Source organism: Sturnira hondurensis, unplaced genomic scaffold (genome assembly GCF_014824575.4).
Source record: "Sturnira hondurensis isolate 20B ecotype Veracruz unplaced genomic scaffold, ASM1482457v3 Scaffold0011391, whole genome shotgun sequence".
Lineage (NCBI taxonomy): Eukaryota > Metazoa > Chordata > Mammalia > Chiroptera > Phyllostomidae > Sturnira > Sturnira hondurensis.
In genome coordinates, this window is record NW_028084022.1 from 177,402 (window position 1) to 203,330 (window position 25,929).

Consider the following 25,929-nt stretch of genomic DNA (forward strand, 5'->3'; position numbering starts at 1 on the left):
TCATGGTATGGGTGTTTAATAAATACTGTGATAAAACATGAAAATACCAGTAATAAATAATAAACCCATTGTGTATCCCTTTATCATTTGAAATGTATATAAAATACAAATGAACCAGCATAGGGTCTTCAGGGTTTTTACATTACAGGTACTTTTAGTAGTGTCACTGGTAATTAATAATAGCACAAGATTCTGTGCTGTATGTTACTTTTGAAATGGATATGTGGTAAGTACTATAACAGTCTTGCAATTAAGCTAGAATAGAGACACATTCCAAGTCTCCTCTTTTGTTCTTTTGGTGTTAATTGCATGAGCTGATGAGTGGCACTGGAAATGAATCTAGAGATGAATGATTTCTACTGAAAGTGCCTAATGGGCACAAAATTATGCTAGTTAAGAGCATAAGCCCCTAGGGCTTAGATCAGCATCCTGAGCATCTCCTCCCTTAAATGAAAACTGAAAATAGCCCTGGGCACTCTTTGAAAGGAATTTCAACAGAATTAGGTGAGTTTGAACGTACTTCCTCCCTAGTTTGTTTAATGCCCTATTGCAGAGGGAATGATGGCCTGGGGTCCTTTGGATGGGAAAAGGCCCTTTGTTTACTGGCTGTCTATAAAAGGTATTAGGCAATATTTCTAAGAAATATCTCTACAGCTTGAGCTGGAGTAGAATTGATGTCTTCTATGCCAGTACTCAGAACAGTTTAGTGGACGGACCAGTGCTTCTCAGTGTGGGTTCCAAAGAAGACTAGTTCCACAGGATGTTAGTAGGTGTTACACACATATACACACACACACAGAGTTTTGTGGTCAAGTTTAATTTAGAAGATTCTTGTTTAAAAATAAACAGGTTTATTTATTGCAGTGCTTCTAAAACCCTTTACTAGGTTAATGTATAATGTGAATCTCTAGAAAAAAAGAATATGCAGTATTTCCCCGACTTATTTGGCCAGAGAATCTGACATTCCAACAAACATTTCATTGGACTGATGTTGAGAGGAATATTTTTTTTTAAAGATTTTATCTATTTATTTTTAGAAGGGAAAGGAAGACGAAAGAGAGGGAGAGAAATATCAATGTGTGGCTACCTCCCACGGGTCCCCCACTGGAGACCCAAGCATCTCTTGACTGGGAATTGAACTGCTGACCCTTTGTTTCAGGGGGCTGCCCGCAATCCACTGAGCCACACCAGCCAGGGCAGAAAGGAACATTCTGTAGGCAATAATTGGCTGAGTTCAGAGGCTACCAATGTCTTACTGGTAAACTTAATGACTTGCTTCACCCCTCTAGGCTTTCCTTCTCCTGGTATAAAACAGGCTGATAGCAGTCATTGCTCTCACAGACTGTGATTGTGTGATGACAACTACGACATTATCTCTGCAAGTATTTGAACTCTTTAGAATTGAAAGGCTCTATATAAACCTAAATCTATTGTGAAAGGGACATGAAGAATTAAGATAATTATCCTAATAATTCAGGCTCAAATCCTGTTTTTCTGCTGTGTTCTTGGGCACACAGCTTCAGTTCTCTGCTGTTCTTTGACTGGAAAGACCTATCTTCGTTCAACCTTGGGTGACTCAGTTCTCTGGACTTATTTCCTTTCACATCCTGAAAATTTCAGTGTGACCTTTAATTTCCTGGTCCAGAGGTATCATCACTACAGTCTCAAGAAAAATCCCATCAACCTGAACACATCTTTCTGACCAGAGAACCCTGGAGGTGGGGATTAAGTTTAGTTGGAAAATTGCTTCTAACTTTCAGACTCATTTTCTTGGAGAAGCAATTCTGAAAGGCCATCTTGGAAGTTACTTGCTGCAGGGTTCATTGCCAGTGTCCCCATGCCCTATTTGGGCTGGAACCTGGTTTGCAAAAGAGGTTTCTTGCGCAGTTTTGGGGTTCATTTTAGCAATAGGAAGGTATGGTTGTATTTAAGGAAATTTAAAGACAAAAGAAATTACTCATGTGACTAGTGATCCTTCCTGTTTCCCTCAACTCTTCATTAATTTCATCAACCTTTATTCTTTACAAGATATCTTGGAAGAAGAATGGAGTTCTTGACAACAATCACTGCAAACTGTATTTGGGGTAGAGACTGATGTTCAGGCATTATACTTACTAGTTCTACAATGCTCTGTCCATGAGCCAGCCATTCTCTGCCTGAAATCAGCAAGCTTAGTAGAAGTAGGCAAGATTTGGTTAGCCACAGAGAAAACTATGATTTTAAGACTGTGATACTAAAAAGTGACAGCAAAGTCATTCTCTGCTCTGGAGAATTTAGTGGAAATTCCTGTACAGTAGGGAAGATTTATAGAATGGCAGAGCCAAATGTATCTTTCCAAGTTTTTCTGGTGTAAACCATCTGTTTGGTAGAGGAAAATGAGGAAGTGCAGTGAGTTGCCTATGTTCATACAACTACCATATGACAGAACAGAAGTCATTCTGAAGATCAAACATGCTAACTGCTATTATTTGCTGCCTCCTAATGCTCTTTCTATTAGACCTAAGTATCTTCTTTTCTAACTTAGGGGAGTTTGGATTGGCTCATTCAGTGGGATTTGGAGGCCCTTTCCAGACCTGTGTTTTGCGGCCTCTATGTGGCAGCTTTATCAGATGGACAGGTTTCTAGTAGAGCCCCAAAAGGCCATGTTTCCCCTCCTCCCATTCTCCATTCTTCAGTGTGTGGTTGTCTGAATCACCAAGTAAAGCAGCTAGCTGGGAACCTGAGGTCTGGGTGTTCTGTCTAGATACTCTGTGGGTGAATCACTCATCTCAGTCCCTCTACTGTGGTGGTTATTAACATTTTTGTAGACCAATGACCCCCTTGAAAATCCAGTGAGAGCTACTGATGCGTTTCCCAAAGAAGTGTTAACATCCACTAACGTAAGCATGTAATTTCAGGGCCATCCAAGGCTCCTACTCTGCTGGCTCTTGGTGTTGGTACACAGCCTAGGGCCACTTGTATATGTTCCCTAAGATTTCCAGAGCTGGGATTGTAAAACTGAACTTGGAGAGAATTGGAAATATTAGGATGAGTCTTGTGTTAAATAGACAGGGGGAAGACCAGTTAGGGCGGAATTTCTTTAGGATAAGAAAGTGGGATTGAATTCTGGGCTGCAGGTGAAAACAGAAGAGGAATTGAAATGGAGTAGCCATGTCCCCTTCTCCCAAATTTATGAAAGAGATGAGGGGACATGAGGCATGGCAGGAAGAATGGTAGGATATTTAGATGGATGGGAGAGAGAGGTCATTCTAGAGAGGGTGTCAATCACACCATAGCTGCATGAAATGAAACTGTTTTAAAAGAACAATTGTTCTAAAAGAATTCGACAACCCTTCCACTTCTTTCCTGCATTCCTTCCCTTATTTTAAGTTCTAAATATCAATATCTCATGGCTTTGGGTAGTAGAAATTGTCTTAGATGCTGGAACACCATGTCCTTGAAGAGGACATTTTTAGAGGCTGGGAGTGGAAGCTGAACATTGTGGGGGAATGGCACAGTTTGCCTCACTTCTTGTTTAAGCATTTTTATAATCAAAATAATATATACTTATGTTGTAAAAATAGAAATATGAAGTAGAATGTTCCTAGACTCTCTTCCACTGATCCCTCACTATCTTCACAGTTTGGTATGTATCATTTTATGCATGTTTCTATGAATATTCATATATTTGCATTCATAAAATAATGAAAGTCATGACCAATGCTCCACATACTTACTATTCTACAACATGCTTTTCATTGAACTTTATGTGAGGAGGTATTTTCCTGCCAGCATACAACTAGTTATTTCATTTGAAAAATACAATTGTCACATAATTTGTTTAGTCCAACCTTTATTGATGAATTTTTACATTATTTCTAATTATTAAAATTATTAAATATTGCTACAGCATACCTCCTTTTACATGCATCTCTGCATATGATTGCAAGTGTTTGCCTAGTGTAAATTCATGGTAGCGAAATTGCTGGTTCAGAGTTTGGTTTGCCCATCTTTGATTTTATTTTATTTTATTTATTTTTTAAGAAAGATTTTATTTATGTATCTTTAAAGGGGAAGGGAAGGAGAGGAGAGAAATATCAATGTATGGTTGCCTCTCGTGAGTCCCCTGCTGGGAACTGGCCTGCAACCCAGGCATGTCCCTGACTGGGAATCGAACCGCTATCATGTGGTTCACAGGCTCGCACTCCATCCACTGAGCTAAACCAGCCAGGGCTTTTTTTTTCCCTTTTTTTTTTTTTTTTTTTGCTCATCTTTGATTTTAATAGATCCCTCCAAGAAGACCACAGCAATGTAACATTAACACCAACAATGGGCATTTCTCCATGCTCTTCCTCACCAGGATTAGATATTATTGATCTTTGTAAACTTTGACAATGTGATAGGTGTAAAATCTTTTTATTTGTATTTTTGAGTACCAGTGAGGCTGAAGATATTTTCATATGTTTATTGGCCATCTGTATTTCTTCTTCTGTAGTACCACTTCATATTCTTTGCCTGTTTTATTATTAAGTTGTTCTTTCTGGTTTTGAGAACTGGGATCTGTTTCAGATAGTACCTACTTAACTGTTATCTATGTTGGGAAAATTTTAAGCAGTTTATTTTTTATCTTTTAACTTTTATTTTAACATCTTTTATTGTACAGAAGTGTTTGAAATTTAAAAAATCATAATTGTCACTCTATGCCTTTATGAGTACTCAATGCCACAGTGAACATCCTTGGACTAGATAATAAGCATTTCGCTAATTATTTCCTTAAGATGAACTCCTAGGACTGGATTTGTTCAGTTATTTTTTTCTAGGTATTGTCAAATTGCTCTGTAATGTGTTTTTATCAATTTACACTCCAACTACACTATATAAAAGTACTCTTCTTGTCCTCTTGATGTCTTCTGATAGTCCAGGTTTTGCTTCTTAATAAAGTGCTAGTCGGGAATTAATATTCGACACTACAGAATGCTTGGAACACAAATCCCTAACTGCACATGAAATACACGTAATACATTATTCACCTTCAATTTTTAAGGAGACATGCATTTTAATTCATTTCCAACTAGAACTGTGTCAAGCATTTTCCATCATCAAGCCCCTCTAAATTCACTGTGAGATGAATGGCCATTTATGGTCATTTCTGCTGGCAGCAAGAGACAACTAACTTTTGAGATCTACCGTGTAAGTCACTTGGGCAGAAGCGATTGCTCCATCTTCACTAATCTCTGAGGTCAGGTAGATTGGTTCCAGAATTTTCTAGAAGCTGAGTGCTGAGCTGGAGTTAGCTTTTATTTATCCAATTTGGCTTCCTTCAAAGAGTACAAGTTTCAGGCTCTCCCCTGAGAAGTTATTGTGACAGAAATAAACACTGATGTCATCCTTTGCAAAGGGAATTAATGGTAAACAGGTACAGTTGTAGCTTTTCCCCTCACTCTCTCTCCCTAGTCTTTTTGTATCTCTTTCACGCCAACATCCAATTATGGTCAAGGGGGATTTGATATTTGCTTTAGGCCAAGAGTAGGGTCTATAGATTAGGAGGTGGTGGAAATAGGAGTGCTCATTTGTGTGGCTTAAGAACTACCTTTGTCTGAAGAGAGTCATTAGCAACCTTAAAATCCCTTGGGGTTGCAGAGCAGTGGAGGGAGCATGAAAGAGTGGTGACAGTTGTTATCCATTTTACAGATGGAAAAACATATCTGGAAAGGAGAAATGCTCTGAGAGTTGGACATTTCTGGAAAAGACACCTAACATAGTCCACCACCCTAATAATTGGTAGCTACAAATTTGGCAATTTCTCTCCCCTGGGGATGAATATAGGTTAGGTGTCTTTAAAATATAGCTTCCTAATATGGTAGATTTCAGAATGCCCTTTGTACTTACCTATCCTTAACTTTACTTGGTGTGGTACTTACATAGCTCACCACTGGGGTGCCTATTAGCTATCAGAAGATGGGTGGGTTATTGTTCCCAAAGGAATAATTTGGGTTATTTGAACTATTGATGATTATGATTTGTGGTTTTTTATATTCCTCAAAATCTTGGTATTTGGCAAATGGCTTTAGAGCCTATCTGGTGTTTATTTTTGTTTTCTTTTAATGCTTTGGACTAAAATGAAGATATTTCACAGAGGAACTGATAGCCAAATAATATAATTATTAATACTTGTTGCCTTGTAAAAAGTCTTTGGTTGTTAAGTTAATGAATGTCCCCTCTTAAAGGTACAGTATCTCTTCTTCAACTGAACAATTTGAAACATTACAGCCACAAATAAGATCTGTACACATAAAACATGTGATATATTTCTTCTTATGCATGGTCATAAAGGGAAAGGCCATATTTTCTTTTTTTAAAAATCTATGCTTGATACTTTTAGTACGACTGGGGGCTGTCATTGCTTTATAACTCTGGTTAGAAAACCAGGAGGGGATATCTCTCTCCATACTTAAACTAGAAATGAAATACCTCATTAAGAGGCAAACAGATTTGGTAAATGGAGGTTACAGTGAATTGAGAGGTAGAAGACCAGAGTTCCAGTTCTTGTTTTGTTACTAATTAGTCATGTGACCTTGAACAAGTACTTAAATGTTTCTGAGCCCACGACTCCTCACATAAAGAATGAGGACAGAGTTAGGAATAGATTATACTGTAGTGTTTCAATTTCAACAAAACATACTTGTCTCCAAAGTAAAAACTTCAAAAATATGTTTGAGTACCCATCTCAATCAGCTGAATCTGAGACTACACGAGTGGACTCAAAAAATCTGTTAACTGGCTCCTTAGATGATTCACAGAAGACCATAACCCTCTCCTGTGGTAACTTTCAGAGGGCAAGATCTCCTAGGCTTTCTGGCCTGAGAGATTGAAACCATTTTGCATAATTGTAAACTCCAGGTCTCCCAGTAACTATGGTTTAGAAACCAGTGATCTAAGGCTGCATTTGGGAGGCTGGTTTTTGACATAGTTCTGTGGGGCTGGTTTCTGCAGAACTGAGTAGGGGGCAGAATGCTCCTTATTTTTTCTTTTTCCTTCCCTTCTTTCATAATTTTTTAAAGATTTTATTTATTTACTTTTAGACAGAGGGAGAAGGAGGGAGAAAGAGAGAGAGAGAGAAATGACAAAGTATGGTTGCCTCTCATGTGGCCCCCACTGGGGACCTGGCCTGCAACCCAGGCATGTACTCTAACGGAAATCAAACCAGCAACCATTTGGTTTACAGGCCAGCACTCAATACACTGAGCTACTCCAGCTAGGGCTAATTTTCTCTTTTTAAATAATTTTTATTATATGTTATTGTTTATGCTATTAAAGTTGTTTCCACTTTTTCCTTACTTGCCCACCTTCACTCACACCCCTTCCTTAGGCAACCCCCACACTGTTGTCTGTGTCCATGGGTTACGTATATACGTTTTCTTGTTAATCCTTCACCTTCTTTCATCTAGTCCACCCTCCCCTCCGACAGCTATCAGTCTGTTCCATGTATCTATGCTTCTGTTTCTACTTTGTTTGTTAATTTATTTTGTTCATTAGATTTCACATGTAAGTGAGATCATATGGTATTTGTCTTTCCCTGACTGGCTTATTTCACTTAGCATAATGTTCTTCGGGTCCATCCATGCTGTAACAAAAGGTAAGATTTCCCTCTTTTTATTGCTGTATAGTACTCCACTGTGTAAATGTAACACAACATTTTATCCACTCATCTAGTGATGGACACTTAGGCTGTTTCTAGATCTTGGCTAGTATAAATAATGCTGCAATGAACAAAGGGGTGCATATATTGTTTTAAACTGGTGTTTTGGTATTCTTAGGATATATTCCCAGTAGAATTGCTGGATCAAAAGAGAGTTCCATTTTTAGTTTTATAAAGAAACTCCATAATGTTTTACACCATGGCTGAACTAATCTGCAGTCGCACCAACAGTGAACTAGGGCTCCCTTTATTCCACAACCTCACCAACACTTGTAATTTTGTGATTTATTGATGATAGCCATTCTGACAGATGTGAGGTGATATCTCATTGTGGTTTTAATTTTCATCTTTTTGATGATAAATGACAGTGACCATATTTTCATGTGTATGTCCTCTTTGGACAAGTGCCTATTCAGGACCTTTGCCCATTTTTAATTGGATTGTTGGTTTTTCTGGTGTTAAGTAGTGTAAGTTCTTTGTATATTTTGGACACTAAACCCTTATCATATGTATAATGAGCAAATATGTTCTCCCATATGGTGGGTTCCCTTTACGTTTTGATGATGGTTTCTTTAGCTGTGCAGATTTTTAATTTGATGTAGTCTCCTTTATTTATTTTTTCTTTTTGTTTCCCTTGTCATCAGAGATATATGGGCAAAAATATTGTTATACAAGATATATGAGATTTTACTGGTTATGTTTTCTTCTAGGATTTTCATGGTTCCATGATTTACATTTAAGTCTTTTTCATTTTTTAATATATTTAACAATATATTTTATTAATTACGCTATTATAGTTGTCCCACTTTTTTTCTCCCCTTTATACTCTCTCTTCCCTGCACTCCCCTACCCTCCAGCATTCCCCCTCACCTTAGTTCATGTCCATGGGTTATACATATAAGTTCTTTAGCTTCTCTATTCCTATACCCAAGTGACAAACACAAGGCACATGGGTGGAATCTGGCCTTCCACCTTATTTTATCCTGCCCAGCGCCTTGTTTGTACCCAGCAGCAGCGCTGAGCTCTCACTTAACAATGAGTAATTACATTTATACAGTCTTAAAATTACATTTGGCCCTTTGAAGGCAACCTTTAGGCTGATGTGGTCCCTGGTGAAAATGAGTTTGATACCCCTGTCCTATAGTATTCTTAATCTCCCCCTTTCTGTTTTGTGCTTACCAACTATGATTTTTATTCCCTGTACCTTTTCCCTGCCATTCTCCCCATTCCCCCTCCCATCGATAACCCTCCATAAACTCCAATTCTGTGATTCTGTTCCTGTTCTAGTTGTTTGCTTAGTTTTTGTTTTTGTTTTTTTAGGTTCAGGTGTTGATAGTTATGAGTTTGTTGTAATTTTTATTGTTCATAGTTTTTTAACTTCTATTTCTTAGATAAGTCCTTTCATATTTCATGTAAGTGATGATGAACTCCTTTAACTTAACTTTATCTGGGAAACACTTTTTCTGCCCTTTGATTCTAAATTATAGCTTTGCTAGATAGAGTAATCTTAGTGTAGATCCTTGCCTTTCATAACCTTGAATACTTCTTTCCAGCCCCTTCTTGCCTGTAAGGTTTCTTTTGAAAAATCAGCTGATAGTCTTATGGGAACTCCTTTGTAGGTAACTCTCTCCTTCTCTCTTGCTGCTTTTAAGATTCTCTCCTTATCTTTAATCTTGGTTATTGTCATTATGATGTGCCTTGGTGTGTGCTTACTTGGGTCCAACTTTTTTGGGACTCTATGAGCTTCCTGGACTCCCTGGAAGTCTATTTCCTTTGCTAGATTGGGGAAATTCTCCTTCATTATTGGTTCAAATAAGTTTTCAATTTCTAGCTCTTCCTCTTCTCCGTCTGACACTGCATATGATTCAGATATTGGAATGTTTAAAGTTGTTGCATAGGTTCCTAAGCCTCTTCTCATTTTTTTGAATTCCTGTTTCTTCATTCTGTTCTGGTTGAATGTTAGTTTCTTCCTTTTGCTCCAAATTGTTGATTTGAGTCCCAGTTTTCTTCTGTTCACTCTTGGTTTCCTGTATATTGTTTTTTAATTTCACTTTGCATAGCCTTCACTTCTTCCTCTATTTTGCGACCATACTCAACCATTTTTGTAAGCATCTAATTACCAGTATTTTAAACTGGGCATCTGATAAGTTGGCTATATCTTCATTGCTTAGTTCTATTTTTGGAGCTTTGATCTGTTCTTTCATTTGGGCCATGTTTTGTTGTTGTTGTTGTTGTTGTTGTTGTTTCTACATGCCTGTTACATAGTATGGGGCAGAGCCTTAGATATTCACCAGGGAAGGTCAAGCCATGTCACTGTGTTGTGATGCTGTATGTGGGGGAGGTGTCAGAGAGGGAACAATGCTGCTCGCTCAACTCTATACCAGTTTTCAGTCTCTTCCCCCACTACCAATAAGCAAATTGGGCCTTCCTGGTGCTGATTCCTGAGTGGGTGGGTTTGTGAATGTTGTAAGACCCTGTGGGTTTCTCCAAGGAACTCTACTGTGAAGATGGAAGTTTCTCCTGCCACCAAAATCCCCACAGGTTTTTATAGATAGAAGTTTTGAGGTTTTCTTTTCCCGTGCTGGAACCCTGGGTTACATGGTCTGTCTTGCTCCCCAGTTGGCCCTCCCAGTTTATGTGCATGCAAATGTGGGACCACTTGGTCCTCCAGCCACCCCCTTGCTGCACATCCTCTCTGCCTCAACTGCCCATCTCCGCCCCTCCTACCAGTCTGGACGAATGTTTCTTCTTTAACTCCTTGGTTGTTTGACTTCTATACACTTTGATTTTCTGGCAATTTGGTTGTTTTTTGTCTTTAAATTTGTTGTTGTCCCTCTTTTGGTTGTGCGAGGATGGAAAGTGTCTCTACCTGTGCCTCCATGTTGACTGGAAGTCCCATTTAAGTTTTTTTTTCTATTTTGACTTTATTCTTGTGTATTGTATAAGTTGGTGGTGTAGTTTCATTTTATTTTTCATGCACTAGTCCAGTTTTCTCAATACCATTTATTGAAGAGACTGTCTTTGCTCCATTGTATGACCATACCTTCTTTGTCAAATATTAATTAACCATGAAGGCATGGGTTTATTTATGGGTTCTCTGTTCTGTTCCATTGATCTATATGCCTGTTCATGTGCCAGTGCCAGACTGTTTTGATATAGTGCCCTTATAGTATAGTTTGATATCAGGTATTGTGATCCCTCCAACTTTGTTCTTTCTCATGATTGCTGAGACTATTCAGAGTCTTTTTTACTTCCATATACACTTTTGGAATATTTGTTCTAGATCTGTGAAATAGGGCATTGTTTTTTTAATAGGAATTGTGCTGACTCCATAGATTGCTTTGGGTAGTATGGGCATTTTAATAATGTTAATTTTTTCAACTCATGAACATGGTATATGCTTCCATTTATTTGTATCTTCCTCAGTTTCTTTCTTCAGTATTCTGTAGTCTTTAACTTCCTTGGTACCTTATTTTTTTGTTGTCGTGATAGTAAATGGGATTGTTTTCTTAGTTTCTTTTTCATATTGTTCATTCTGAATGCCATCAATTTCTGAGTATTGATTTTGTATCTTGCTACTTTGCTGAGTTCATTTATTAGGTCTAGTAATTTTTTGTTGGAGTCCTTTAAGGTTTTCTATGTACAATATGATGTCATCTGCAAATAATGACAGTTTTACTTTCTCCTTTCAAATTTAGATGCCTTTTGTTTCCTTTTCTGATTGTTATGGCTATGACTTTCAGTACTATGTTGAGTACGATTTCTAAAAAATTTCTATCTTCTTTCTATCTTCTTTCTATCTTCTTCTTTCTATCTTCTTAAGTGCCTGTAATGCTTTAAACTTTCCTCTCAGGACTGCTTTTGTTGTTTTCCACAGATTTGGGGGTTTTGTGTGTTCATTTTAATTTATTTCCAGGTTATTTTTTATTTCTTCCTTGATCTTATTGATAATCCATTCATTATTTAATAACATGCTATTTAGCCTCAATGTGTTTGAAGATTTTTGAGTCTTTTTATTCAGATTGATTTCTAGTTTCATGCTGTTGTGATCCAAGAAAGTGCTTGATATGATTTCAGTCTCATTTGTTAAGACTTACTCTGTGTCCTACCATGTGGTCTATCTTTGAGAATGATTCATGTGCACTTGAGAAGCATGGGTATTGTGCCTCTTTGGGATGAAATGTTCTGTAAATGTCAGTTAAATTCATTTGATCTAGTGTGTCATTTAATGATGTTGTTTCCTTCTCTCTCTCTTTTTTTTTTGTCTAATAGATCTATCCATTGATAACATTGGGGTGTTAAAATCCTCTACTATGACTGTGTTGCTGTCAATCTCTTCCTTAAAGTCCACCAATATTTTCTTCATATATTTATATGCTTCAAATATATATGCTTCATATATTTATATATTTATTTATATTCATTAAATATATATTTACAAGGATTGTAGCCTATTGTTGGATTGATCCCTTTAGTAATATGGAGTGACCTTCTTTGTCTGTTGTTATGTCCTTTGTTTTGAAATCAATTTTGTAAGATAGAACTATTGCTACCACAGCTTTTTGTTTGTTTGTTTATTTCCATTTGCAGGGAATATTTTCCATCCCTTCACTTTCAGACTGTGGAAATCTTTTATTTTGAGGTGAATCTCTTGTAGGTAGTATATATAAGGGTCATATGTTCTTATCCATTCATCTAACCTATGTCTTTTGATTGGAGCATTTAATCCACTTACATTTAAGAATATTATGGGTAGTTACTTATTTATCACCATTTTTTTTGTTCTTATGTTCCTCTCTCTACAGCTTTCTTCTTCTTAAAGCAGGCACTTTAACATTTTTTGCAATGCTGGTTTGGTGGTAATGAACTCCTTTAGCCTCTTTTTTTTTTTTTTTTTTTGGTCTTGGACTCTCTTTTTTTCACTTTCAATTTTAAATATAGCCTTGCTGAGTAGAGTATTCTTGGTTACATGTCCTTATTTTTTTTTATTACCTTGAGTATCTCATGCCAATCACTTCTGGCCTAAAATGTTTCTATTGAGAAATCAGCTGACAGTTTTATGGGAGCTCCCTTATAGGTAAGTAACTGTCTCTCTCATTGCTTTTAAGATTCTCTATTTGCCTTTACCCTTTCCCATTTTAATTATGATATGTCTTGGTTTGGGTTTTGGGGGTTGATCTTGATTGGGATTCTGTGCTTCCTGAATTTGTGTGACTTTTTCTTTTACCAGTTCAGGGAAGTTTTCTGCCATTGTTTATTGAAACAGGTTATCTACCACTTGATCACTTTCTTTTACTTCTGATACCCCTATGATTTGAATATTGTTACACTTGATGTTGTCCCAGAGATCCCTTAGATTTTCATTGTTTTACATCTTTTTAAAATATTTTATTTATTTATTTATTTTAGAGAGAGGGGAAAGGAGGAGAAAGAGAGGGAGAGAAACATCAATGTGTGGTTGCCTATTGCGCTCCCTACTGGGGACCTGGCCCACAACCCAGACATGTGCCCTGACTGGGAATTGAACCGGTGACTCTTTGGTTCGCAGGTCAGCACTCAATCCACTGAGACACACTATAAGGGCTTGTTTTAAATCTTAATCTCTTGTTCATTTTCTCTTTGGGTAGATACGGTTATATTGTCCTCTAATTTTCTGATTCAGTTCTCTGCTTTATCTAATCTAATGTTGATTCCTTCTAGTGAATTCCTCATTTTCGATAGTGTAATCTTCATTTCTGGTTCTTGTTAATAGTTTCTCTGTCCTTTTTTTTTAAGATTTTATTTATTTATCTTTAGAGAGGAAAGGAAGGAGAGAAGGGAAGAAATATCAATGTATGGTTGCCTCTCGTGAGTCCCTGGCCAGGAACCGGCCTGCAACCCAGGTATGCGCTCTGACTGGGAATCAAACCGCGATTGTGTGGTCTGCAGGCCTGCGCTCAATCCACTGAGCTACACCAGCCAGGGCTCTGTCCTTTTCTAAATGCTTATTATCTCTTTATTTAAGTTCTCACTGAGATCATCTGTTTCTCCTCTAAGGGTCTTGAGCATTCTTATAACCATTATTTTAAACTGTGTATCTGGCATTTGGGTTGCTTCCATTTTATCTATTTCTGTTAATTTTTTTCTGGGGATTTTTGTTTTTGTTTTTGTTTTTAAAAGATTTTATTTATTTATTTTTAGAGGGAGGGGAAGGGAAGGAGAAAGAGAGGGAGAGAAACGTCAGTGTGTGGTTGCCTCTCATGTGCCTGCAACTGGGGACCTGGGCTACAATCCAGGCCTTGACTGGGAATCGGACTGGTGACACTTTGGTTCACAGGTCTGTGCTCAATCCACCGAGCTACATCAGCTAGGGCTTCTTCTTTTCTTTTGTTTGGGACATTTTTGTTTGTCATCACATTTGTTTCCTGTGTGTTAGCTAGATGTGCTATGTCTCCCCCCAAATATGGAATGCTTCACAATTTTGCACATCATCTTGTGTAGGGACCATGCTAATCATCTTGGTATTGTTTTATTTTGTAAATATACATATACAATTTAGTATATGTGCTACCGAAGTGAGCACCGGATGCTTTTTAAATAAGAGAAAGTCTGGATGAAGAAACTGACAAATTATTCAACAGTTAGCATATTTCAGGCCCTTTGGCACTCAATCTTCAGTGGAAGGCTTCTGCCTTCCTGATAAAGGACAAAGTGTTATCCAGAACTCTCACCCTTTCTGCCCATGCTCTCCTTCGAATCCTGTTTGAAGTTTCTATGACTCCTTTGACTTTTTAAACTTTACTCTATTTCTCTTTTCTTCATTAAATGCACTGTGTTGCAGTGGCTTTTCCTGTTTCTTCGGATTGAAACACCCCAGATTTTTATGCCCTAACCTCTTCCTGCCACCACCACATTTTAAACACCTTCTCTCTACCCATAAGCCCTCCCTTCATCAAATCATTGATTTGTTTTTCTTCAGCCATAGGCACTTTGCCAATACTATCCTGCCCCCTAACTGCCAAAAGAAAAGGATGCAGCATCACTGTCCACTTCTTTACCCAACTTATTTTATTATGTCTCAGTCCTCATTGCTTCATTTCATCATGGGGGTAATTGAAGCTAGATAAATGCTTCTCCAAAGCACACTTTCAGACACAGTGAGTCTTTCCTTTTTATATATATAGCTACCATTTGTGTAGCTATGTGCCAAGTATTGCACCACTATCTTAGTATGTGTTATCTCATTTAAACCCATTCACAAATCTATAAGATAGGTACAGTTAAAATCTCCTTTTACTGAGGCGGAGACTGAGGCTCAGAACAGCTAGGAAACTTGCACATGCTGGTTCTGCCAGTGAGTAGCAAAGTAGATTTGTCTGTCTGGTCCTGGGTCCTGAATGGTTAAACAGAGTATTCTGCTTTAAAGGGCTCCCCATAGTGATGAGGCTCTGTTATACCAAGGGTGAGTATATGAAGCAACAGATTTTCTTGAAAGTGAAGAGACAGGTCCCTGAAGAGTCTGAGTAACTTCAAACACCAGGACTCTATTGTAATGGCAGAGTACTGTTACCAGGACTATTATGTGTCATTGCAGAGGTGAAGCTAGGGAACTAGTTTTGATTCTTGAAAATTGATAGTTGAGTAAACCTGTAACATTGACACTGAGAATAAGTTCTTGATATCATTGTTTAGTAGATAATGGGGCTATGAAGCATACTTGTTATTTTTCTTCTTCCATCCCAATCAGGAAACTGGTCCAAGATATAGATGATCAAAGTTTGGGAGTGACCTTCTGAATGTTCTGAGCTAAAAGGGAGTTGCAAAGGGGGAGATAGCCAGGAGGAAGGCCCAGAAGAGTGTGAACAACAATCTTGTTGGTTTGGATTCATTGGTTTCCAACTTACCCAATTCCTTCTTGTCTGATTCTCATTAACAAGCTTGCAGCATATAGCAAGGAATATTTGTCACTCTCCAATATAGAATCACTGAACTAGGATTGATACAACTCAAATTTCTGAGCACAATAAATCCATACATAGCAAGTTTCAAAATATACCCATGGGGCCCTGGCTGGTGTAGCTCAGTGGATTGAGCGCGGGCCTGCAAACCAGACGATCGTGGTTCAATTCCCAGTCAGGGCACATGCCTGGGTTGCAGGCCAGTTTCCAGCAGGGGACGCACGAGAGGCAACCATACATTGATATTTCTCTCCTTCTCTCCTTCCCTTCCTCTCTAAAGATAAATAAATAAAATCTTTATATATATATATGTATATATATATGTATATATACACACACATACATACACACATACCCATGGGACTGAGGTTATCCTGAAGCCTTAACCTAATAACCCATTTGAGAGGGCCCAACATTTCACTTCGAATATAGTATATGGATCAATTTAAAATTCCTGCATGAAAACACTTTTCCTTTCTGTGGCTGTTTTCTGGAAAGAGCTTGTGTTGGCTATAATTTCTCTAAAAACCTCTTTTGAATTGCAGCATTCAGATGAAGAATTTTAGCCATTTTCTGAAGTGTCTATCCTCTTTAGTGTCAGTTCCAATTATTATAGCCTTTAGGCATCATGGTCCTGGAAGGCCTTAGTCACTAGCATTTCACCTCTCTAGGCCTCAGCTCTCCCATCTATTATGATCCTGATTCACCCTTTTCCATGAAGATATTAGAGCAATTAGATTATTGAAAAGAAATGGTTCAGGATGTATGCTTGCGGTTATCTTCGGGTTTTATCTGGCAAAAGAGCTGTGTTAGAGAAAAAAAAGAAAGTAGTGTAAGGTTAAAGGGCCAGGAGCTAGAATCATTTGCTTAAATTCAAATTCCTATGCTATTTTCTACTAGCTAAGTTATCATGGAAAGTTTCTTAATGACCTAATATCCTTAGCTCTGTAACTTGGAAAAAGTAATAATTGTACCTATTTAGTAGACTTATGGTATGGAATCAAAGAGAATACATGTAAAGGGTCTGCTTTATAGTTGGCACCCAATAAGTGGCAGTTATTTTTTATTATTCTGAGTGCATGAAGCTTTGTTAGAGGTATAAGTGCCCAGGCATTTTGGACAAGTTACTTAGTCTCTTTAAACTTTGTTTTCACCTGTGCACTAGGACTACTAATAGTAGCTACCTCTTAGGAATGTTTGAGGACTAAAGAAGATAATTCCTGCAAAATTCTGAGCATACTGCTTGTTACATAAAAGGGCTCCAACCTCAGTGACTCTGTAGGCTCACTGGCAGGGGTACCCAACCTGTGGCCTGTGGGCTGCATATAGCTCAGGAATGTAGCCCAACACAAAATCGTAAATTTAATTAAAATCCTTTTTTTTGCTGATTGCTTTTCATTACTAATTGTGTATTTAATGTGTGGCCCAAGGCAACTCTTCTTTCAGTGTGGCCCAGCAACACCAAAAGGTTGAGCAACCCTGGATAAACCCTGGGTATACACTTTGGTCTCTGACTTCTTAGTATTTGGGCCACCTTTGGGCCCAGCTCCCACCCCAGCAGAAATTTATGATGCCTGTGATTTATACGTTGTTTAGGGTAAGAAGAGGATAATTTTTTGTGCAGCTGCTTGTGTACAGTAGACATTGCTCATTCTGAACCCTGTTAGGGCCCTGGCCCTGGCACTGCCTGGAGATAAGAGGACCATGTTAACACTAACTGCTTGCAGCAAATGAGGAGTGGCGAATCCTACCCATTCTAGGATGTTTTGGTATAGCTAGGTTTAGGCTAGGGTCGCAGCTTACTGGAAGTTACCAAATAAAGGTCATACTTCTTAGCCTGGAGTTTTAGGCTTTTTAATATATGACTATAAATGACTATAACATACATCTCAATGGTGTCTACTTAACCCAGATCTAGTCCTTCAGCCACTGCTATCCCTACCCCAAGAACAGTTTACACACTAATACCCATTTCCATGACTTTTCTCATGGTGCTCTCCTACTAGTTCTTCTTCAAAAATCCTTCTCAGACCATATCACTTCTTTATCTCTTTATTATTTCATCCTTTCATCCCAAGGACACATACTGAGCATCTATTATACACTAGTTGCCATGCTATGCACTTAGAATATGAATACAAGCAAAGCAGGTATAGGTCCTGCCCTGGTGGGGCTCATGGTATAGCAGAAGAGGCAGATATTAAATAAACAAAGCCAGACATATATAATTATAAGTTCTAATAAGTGCTGTGCAGGAAATGGACAGGATGGTATTAGACACGAAACTAAGGAGACTTAACTTAGATAAGGGGGGAATCAAGAAAGTCCTTTCTGGGGAAATCAACACTTAAGCTGAGACTTGAAAGATGAATAAATATTAACGACGAACATTCCATACAGAGGGAACAACTTGTGCAGACACCATGAAATGGAAGCTTGGCCTGTTCATAAAGTAGAAGAGGCAGTGAATCAGGGAGGAGGTGGTATTCAGTGAGGTTGGAGACAATGCAGTGTTTTGCATGCCATGGTTATCAGTTCTCTCCTTATGCTGAGTGCAGTGGGAAGTTACTGACATGTTTAAGTGAAGGATTAAATTAAGCTAATTCATATTTTTATACTAGTATTCTGGCCACTTTACAAAATATGACTGGAGAGTATCAAGAAGAGAGAGAAGCAAGAGAGAACACTGGGACAGCAGTCCAGGAGAAGAGATGCTGGTGGCCTAGACTTGAGGGTGGCAGTGGCCATACAGAGAAGCAAGCAGGTTTAGGATACATTTCTGAGCTAGAGCCAGAAAGGATTTGCTTATGGATTACACATTAGGACTGAGGGGAGGGAGCAATCAAGAAAGACTTCCATGTGTCAGGCTTAAGCAAGGTAGATGGCATTACAACTGATAGACATGGTGGATGTATCCTTGAGGAGATTTGGAGTTTAGCTCCACTATGCCATATTTAGTCTATAATACTCATTTAGCATATATTCTATACTACTTTGTTTTGGTAATAGTTAACAAGACTGTATTTGTTGTTCCAAAGTGGGTTTTAACTCCTTTGAAAACACTATGTCTTACTTATGTCTGTATTCTCCAAAGAACTGAACACATGATGTATTGAAGACTGAATGACCAATTAAAGGAAGGAACTCATTTCCTTTCAACTTTACTCTTCTCACTAAAGTATCAGACATGACTCTGGATTAAGCTTTTTAAAAAAAATGAGACTCTTGAAGAGATATGTGCTTTGATACAGACTTAGAACTGTATTCCATCATTAATCACCTTTGAACAATTGCTGCTGTGTCAGCATGATACATAGGGCACACCTAACCTTGGTCCTCAGAACATCCTTTAGCAATGCAATAAAGGCTATCTACTCACAGAAGAATGGCCTCATGGTAGGGTGCAAGTTAGCTCAGAGAGGGCAGAACAGAAGACTAGAAGTAGCATAAGAGCCTCAGTTGTTCAGGCAGGTGTGGGTTTTTGTGGCCATAGGTTTCAGCATGTGGCATCCGAGAGCACATATCATGGATAGCATGTTACATAATCTTAGATTCAGTCACATAATAGACCAAATATAGTTGGATGTCCATGTCCAAAGAAGACAAAACAGAAAGGAGGTACCCTATTGCAGTTTTTGTGTGATTCTTGCAGAAGTTGTACACTGACTCATCTGATTCTGAAGTTCTGAGGTAAGAAACAAGGAGTCTGCATTTGTACAAGCATTCCAAGAAATTCTCATGCAAGTTATCCACCCATATATTACACTTTGAGATGTCCTGGCTTAAGGATCAGCCCTGGAATTAAAAGCCCGTACAGCTAGCTAATTGGGTACAACTCAGCTGATCCCTGCTACCTCCTTAGGAGACAGTTCAGTTATTTTCAGTAACCCCAGGAATTTTACACACAGTTGTGCCCAGGCATGGACACCCAGAAGAATCACTAAAAAAAGAGATGTAACAATCTGACCACCAGAGTAGGAAGGGCCAGGAGGCCAGAATTCATAACTTTTCAGCTGCGCATGGGAACTGACTGGCAATACAGCTGCATTTTAGAGATTGTCTCAAGGGGTCACTGTCTGATGAGTTACTCTACAGAGGTAGAACCCTCAGTTCCCAGAAACTTCTGAGGTTGCATTTCAAAGAGGAGCTGAATTAGTCCTTGCCCAAGCATTCAATTAGGGATGTTGGAGGGGAATAAGTGTGTATTTAACATCTCTGTAGCATTAAGGGTACTTTAAGTAGTTCCCTGCCTTCACGTTTACACTGTAAGGGACTTGATCCTGGTCTAGCCAGCTCAGATTGCTACCTCACCAAAACTTGCTCTGCATCCCGGCCACAATAGTCTGGACATCACAGAAATAAACTTTCTCCAAGTGTCCAGGGATTTAAGTTTAAGCAGCTCCATCATCACTGCTTTCCACTTCTCTTGCCTTCTACCTCTTCTCTTGGAGACATGAGGCTGAACTGGTCATCAATTGTAGAACATACAGCCTGTAGCAGTGAGCATCTAGGGGTCCACTATACTTCCTGTCTTCTAAGGCCACCAAAAGAAACCCACAGGCAATAATTATATCCCCACTCCCACCCTTGTGGAACTGGTTGTACCTTCTGAATTCCCTAAAACTAAAATTGGTCCTTGGTGTGGTAACCGGTACCTCCCCAGTTTGTTTTAACTCTGGGACAACCTCACTCCCAATGATTTTATTCCAAAAGGGTTCTACTCAGAATTTTGAGACATCTTAACTCCTTTTAATGCTTTTCCATCTGTGTTATCTTCTGTCACTACCCCAAATGTAAGCTCCTTTTCTCTCCTGGGATATTTCATCACTGTACATGTTTGTGTTTTCTCTTTATTCTCTATCTACTCTCCCAGGCCATTCATCTGTGCCCTTTGAGACTCATGTTGCATTTCAACAAACTCCCTTGGCCCTTGTCCTCTTGCAGTGTCTTCTACCTAGCACATCACAGCACTGGCTACACAGTAGCACTACCTGGGCAGCTTTTTAACAAGGCCTGAGGCCTGGACTACATTGCCAGAGATTCTGATTCAGTTGGCCTGAAGTGGACCCTGGACTTCTGTACTTTTGAAGAGCAACCCCATATGATGCTAGTGTGCAGCCAAGTTTACAAACCACTGACGACTGCTTCCCTTAACTGACACAATTCTCTTATTACAATTTTTATTGAATTGATTGGGATGACAATGGTTAAGAAAATTATATAGGTTTCAGGTATACAGTTCTATAATACATCATCTCTATATTGTATTGTGTATTTACCACCCCAAGTCGAGTCTCCTTCCATCACCATTTATCCTCCCTTTACCTTTTTCTACCTCCTGTGATCCCATTCCAATTCTCTCACAGTTTTATTAAGTGTAGGCTTACTCATTCTCCTGAATTGTACATACCACAGAGGTGAGGCATGATATCCACACAATCTTATTCCCTGGCATTATTTTCAGGCCTTTCATGTCCATCCTAAAAAAACAGGTATAATTAGATAAAAAACATATTTTTTTATTATTGTTTTAAAAATGAAATTAAATAAATTTAAATCAGTGATCCTTTGAGGCATATGCTATTTATAACACCCATTTTTCTTTTTTCAGCTCTTTTTGTTCTTATTTACCTATACTTTTCCTGGACTTAGAATACCTGTTTTATCATCTTCCTCTCCAGCCTAAGTCCTACTCTTATCCTGGATGACTTTAGCGCCCCTAGTTTAATCCATGCAACATCCTAGGATAGTCATGATTCCATCATTCCTTTAACAAATATTTATGGATTACCTGCTATGTACAAGGCACTGTTATAGTGGTGATACAAGGGATATAGTAGTGAACACATGAAGAAAAGTCCCAGCCCTCAAGAAGTTTATGATTAGGATTACAGGAGGGAGGGAGACAATCAACCAGTAAGTAAAGAGAGAAGAATAATACATGGAATGTCAGATGGTAATAAACATAAGAAAAAATGAAGGAGGAGACAGGGAATTTTGGGAGAGAGGAATAAACTTCATATGTGACAGAAGGAATTGTAACAAGGGTAGCCTTCATTGAGCTGATAGTATTTGAGCGAAGACCTGGAGGAAGTAAGGGAGCTACCATGTAAATAGCTTGTGGGAGAGCATTATAGGCAGATGTAAGAGCAAGTGCAAATGTCCTGAGATAGGAGTGTACCTGGGTGGGAGGAAGTAGTATGCCTGAAGATAAATTAGTGAGGGGAGAGTAGATGAGGCCAGGAAGACAACTTACAGAAAATTGTAAGTACTTTGGTTCTTAATCTCAATGAAATGGTGAGCCTCTGGAAGGGAGGGTTCTGGCTAGAGAAAGAGATGATGTCTGACTTATATATGAAGTTTCTCTGACCTCATTTATGTTCACTCATTTTCATCTCTATTCCACTTTGACTACCTGTCCCCATTGCCAACACCTGTATTTTGCCACTGTTCCAGACCACTGAAATCTGAAACTCAAGTATTGTGATCACAAGAAGTTTAAACATCCAGCTTCATTCTAATTATACTTTTTCTCCCATCTCCTAGTGTACTCTGGTATTCATGGATATCAGTTCTCCTGGCATATCTTCTTTCTCTCTACCTCCTAACCCCTACAGTGCATTTCTTTCAGCAATTCTCATGTGCCAAATTCCTTTTTGGTTATTCTTATACTACAGTAGTTAATCAAAGTCCAAACCATAGATTATTTCAGTGCATCTTGGTCTTAGCTGTTTATTAGAATCACCCAGGACACTTTAAAATACGTTCCTTAAGTGAACCAGAGTGAGACCTTGTGAATGAATCTAGTGACTCCTTCTTTTCTTTCTATACCTCCACCCTTGGGCATGAAACCAATCTCAGTTGTTCCCTTAAAACCATGTGTACATCTTACAAAGTGATCTTCCTGAGCTACATCTCACATTCCTCTCAGTGCCTCACTGAAACTTCCCCACTCTTATACAGGTTCCAAAACCATTTCTATCCTTGTCTCTCTTATAAGATGGCTTCAGGACTTTTGGCCAAGATAAAGGCATAGGTAGACACACTGTGCCTCCTCACACAAAAGAAGGACAACAAATTTAAAAACAAAAAAAAATGAGAACTGACAGAAAATCTAACTGTATGGAAGTTTGACAACCAAGAAATTAAAGAAAAACATTTATCTAGACTGGTAGGAGGGGCAGAGATGGGCAGCTGGGTGGAGAGGACTTCTGTCAAGGCAGCTACTGGAGGACCAAGTGATGCGGTGGCTTGTGGGTAGGGTGGTCCCACATTCATGCACAGATAAACTGGGAGGAACAAGTGAAGCGAGACAGACCACACAACCCAGGGTCCCAGTATGGGGAAATAAAGCCTCAAACCTCTGATTGAAAATATCTGTGAGGGTTGCGGTGGCAGTGGGAGAAAGTCCCAGCCTCACAGGAGAGTTCCTTGGAGAGACCAACAGGGTCCTAGAATGCACACAAACCCACCCACCCATGAATCAGCACCAGAAGGGCCCAATTTGATTGTGGATAGTGGGGGAAGTGACTGAAAAGTAGTAGAGTACAGAGCAAGTGGCATTGTTCCCTCTCAGGCCCTTCCCCCTCATACAGTGTCACAACACAACAGCGATGTGGGTTGCCAAAGCCTGGTGAACAACTGGGGCTCTGCCCCCTTCTGGCATGCCAAGACAAAAAAAAATGGTCTAAATGAAAGATCAGATCAAAGCTCAAAAAAAAAAAAATACAACTAAGCGATGAAGAGATAGCCAACCTATCAGATGCACAGTTCAAAACACTGGTAATCAGGATGCTCACAGAATTGGTTGAATATGGTCACAAATTAGAGGGAAAAAAAGCAGGCTATAGAAAGTGAAATAAAGGAAAATGTACAGGTAACCAACAATGATGGGAAGGAAACCAGGACTCAAATCAGTTTGGAGCAGAAGGAAGAAACATTCAACCAGAACAGAATGAAGAACGATTTCAAAAAAATGAGGAGAGGCTTAGACACCGCCAGGACATCTTAAAACGTTTCAACATCTGAGTCATAGGGGTGCCAGTAAGAGAAGAGGAAGAGCAAGAAATTGAAAACTTATTTGAACAAATAATGAAGAAGAACTTCCCCAACCTGTCAAAGGAAATAGACTTCCAGGAAGTCCAGGAAGCTCAGAGAGTCCCAAAGAATTTGAACCCAAGGAAGCACACACCAAGGCACATCATAATTACATTAGCCAGGATTAAAGATAAGGAGACAATTTTAAAAGCAGCAAGAGAGTAGGAGAGAATTACCTACAAAAGAGTTCCCATAAGACTATTGGCTGATTTCTCAAAAGAAACCTTACAGGGAAGAAAAGGCTGGAAAGAAGTATTCCAAGTCATGAAAGGCAAGGACCTACATCCAAGATTTCTCTATCCAGCAAAGCTATCATTTAAAATGGAAGGGCAGATGAAGTGCTTCCCAGATAAGGTCAAGTTAAAGGAATTCATCATCACTAAGCCCTTGTGATACAAAATGTTAAAAGGACTTACCTAAGAAAAAGAAGATAAAAAATATGAACAGTAAAATGACAACAAACTCAGAGCAATTAACAACCAAATGTAAACAAAAACAAAAAACAAACTAAGCAAAGAAACAGAATAGGAACACAATCACAGAAATGGAGATACCAAGGAGGGTTATCAGTGGGGGAGGAGGTGGTACAGGAAATAAGAAGCATAAATTGTAGGCAGGAAATAGACAGGAGGAGGTTAAAAATAGTATAGGAAATGTAGAAACCAAAGAACTTATATGTACATGAGCTCATGGACATGAGCTAAAAGGGGGAAATGTGGATTAATGGGGGTGTGCAGGACAGAGTAGAAAAAAGGTGGGGAAATGGGACAACTCTAATAGCATAACCAATAATACATATTTTTAAAAGATGACTTCATTTTCCATTTCATAGTGAAAACAGAGGCTTCCACACCTTGATGTCCTCATCGATGTCCATAGGTTTGCTTCCTCAAAGCTCGATGTGTCTGTGTTCATTTTTATTCTTTTCTATGCCTCCACCAAAACTCCCCTTTATTTTGTGGCTCTTCAACATCTTACCATTGGCTCTCTTCAAAATATCTACAGTTTATTTTATATTTTATGACCTTTTCTTCAATCTTTTAGCCTCCCATTTTAGCTATTGCCCTATACCTCTTCTTCCTCTCACAGCTAAGCTTCTTGGAAAAGATATCTACTTAAGTTGTCTTCATTCCCTCTCTTTTGACATACTTCCACAGTCTACTGGAATCTGGTTTCTGCTCTCATTCTTCTCCTGAAACATCTTTTGGTGTGAACTCCAGTGATCCCATATGAAAAATCTAATGAATATTCCTCTGTGTTTTACCTTACCTGGTATTCGCTGAATCATTAATTTATACTGCTTGCCTTCCTGAAAATTTGTTTTCTGGCAGATTCCATGACAGTGTTGTTTTTTTGATTTACCTCCTATTTCTCTGACTGCTTCTTGAGCTTTTCTTATTTATCCCATACCTAAAATATAAGTGTTTCCAGGAATATATTTCCCTGTCTTTTATCATTACACATTTTTTTGGAAATTATATTCATGCCTGTGGCTTCAACTATTGCCTACATGTTTATAGCTCCCAGATACATACCCCACCACAGATATCTCTCCTGAGTCCTAGATCTGTTTGTAAAATTTTCTATGGGCTGTCTCTGCCTAGAAATCCCACTCACGTCCAAAATGGAACCTGACCTTTTACATACTCTGACTCTACTAAACCAGAAACCTGAATCATCCAAAATTCCCCCTTCATCTCCTTCACTTTCCGTAATTGCCAGTTCCTTCTAAGTCTATCTCCAATCCAAAATATCTCTTGTTTCCTTTGCATGTTGACTGCCATTTTTCTGGATTTTCATAATCTCTCATCTAGACCACTACAATATCTGCCTACCTGGAGTGCCTTGCTCTATAGAAAACTCCTTCAAGCTGTCTTTTGGGCTTGAATAATCTTTCTACATTGATAAACTTATGTTACTTCCCTGCTCAATATGCCATTAATGACCTCCAGCGACTTACAGCAGTAGATTCTAAAGATTTTATTTCTAGAGAGAGGGGAAAGGAGGGAGAGAGAGAGAAACATCAATGTGTGGTTGCCTCATGAGTGCCCCCAACTGGGGACCTGGGACCTGGCCCACAACCCAGGCATGTGCCCTGACCAGGAATTGAACCGGCAACCCTTTGGTTCACAGGCCAGTGCTCAATCCACTGAGCCACACCAGCCAGGGTAGTAGTCTTTAAATTGTGCTTAATGTGTCCCTGTGTGTCTTCTGGAG

At 38.8% G+C, this 25,929-nt stretch overlaps 1 non-coding gene across 1 annotated transcript; it reads right to left on the reverse strand.

Annotated features, from left to right (window-relative positions):
• Window positions 1–14,114: 14,114 nt before the first annotated feature.
• On the reverse strand, window positions 14,115–14,223 carry LOC118996653 (U6 spliceosomal RNA). The gene has a single exon (XR_005068534.1). It is a non-coding gene; the product is annotated as a U6 spliceosomal RNA (small nuclear RNA).
• Between the last annotated feature and the right edge of the window lie 11,706 nt (window positions 14,224–25,929).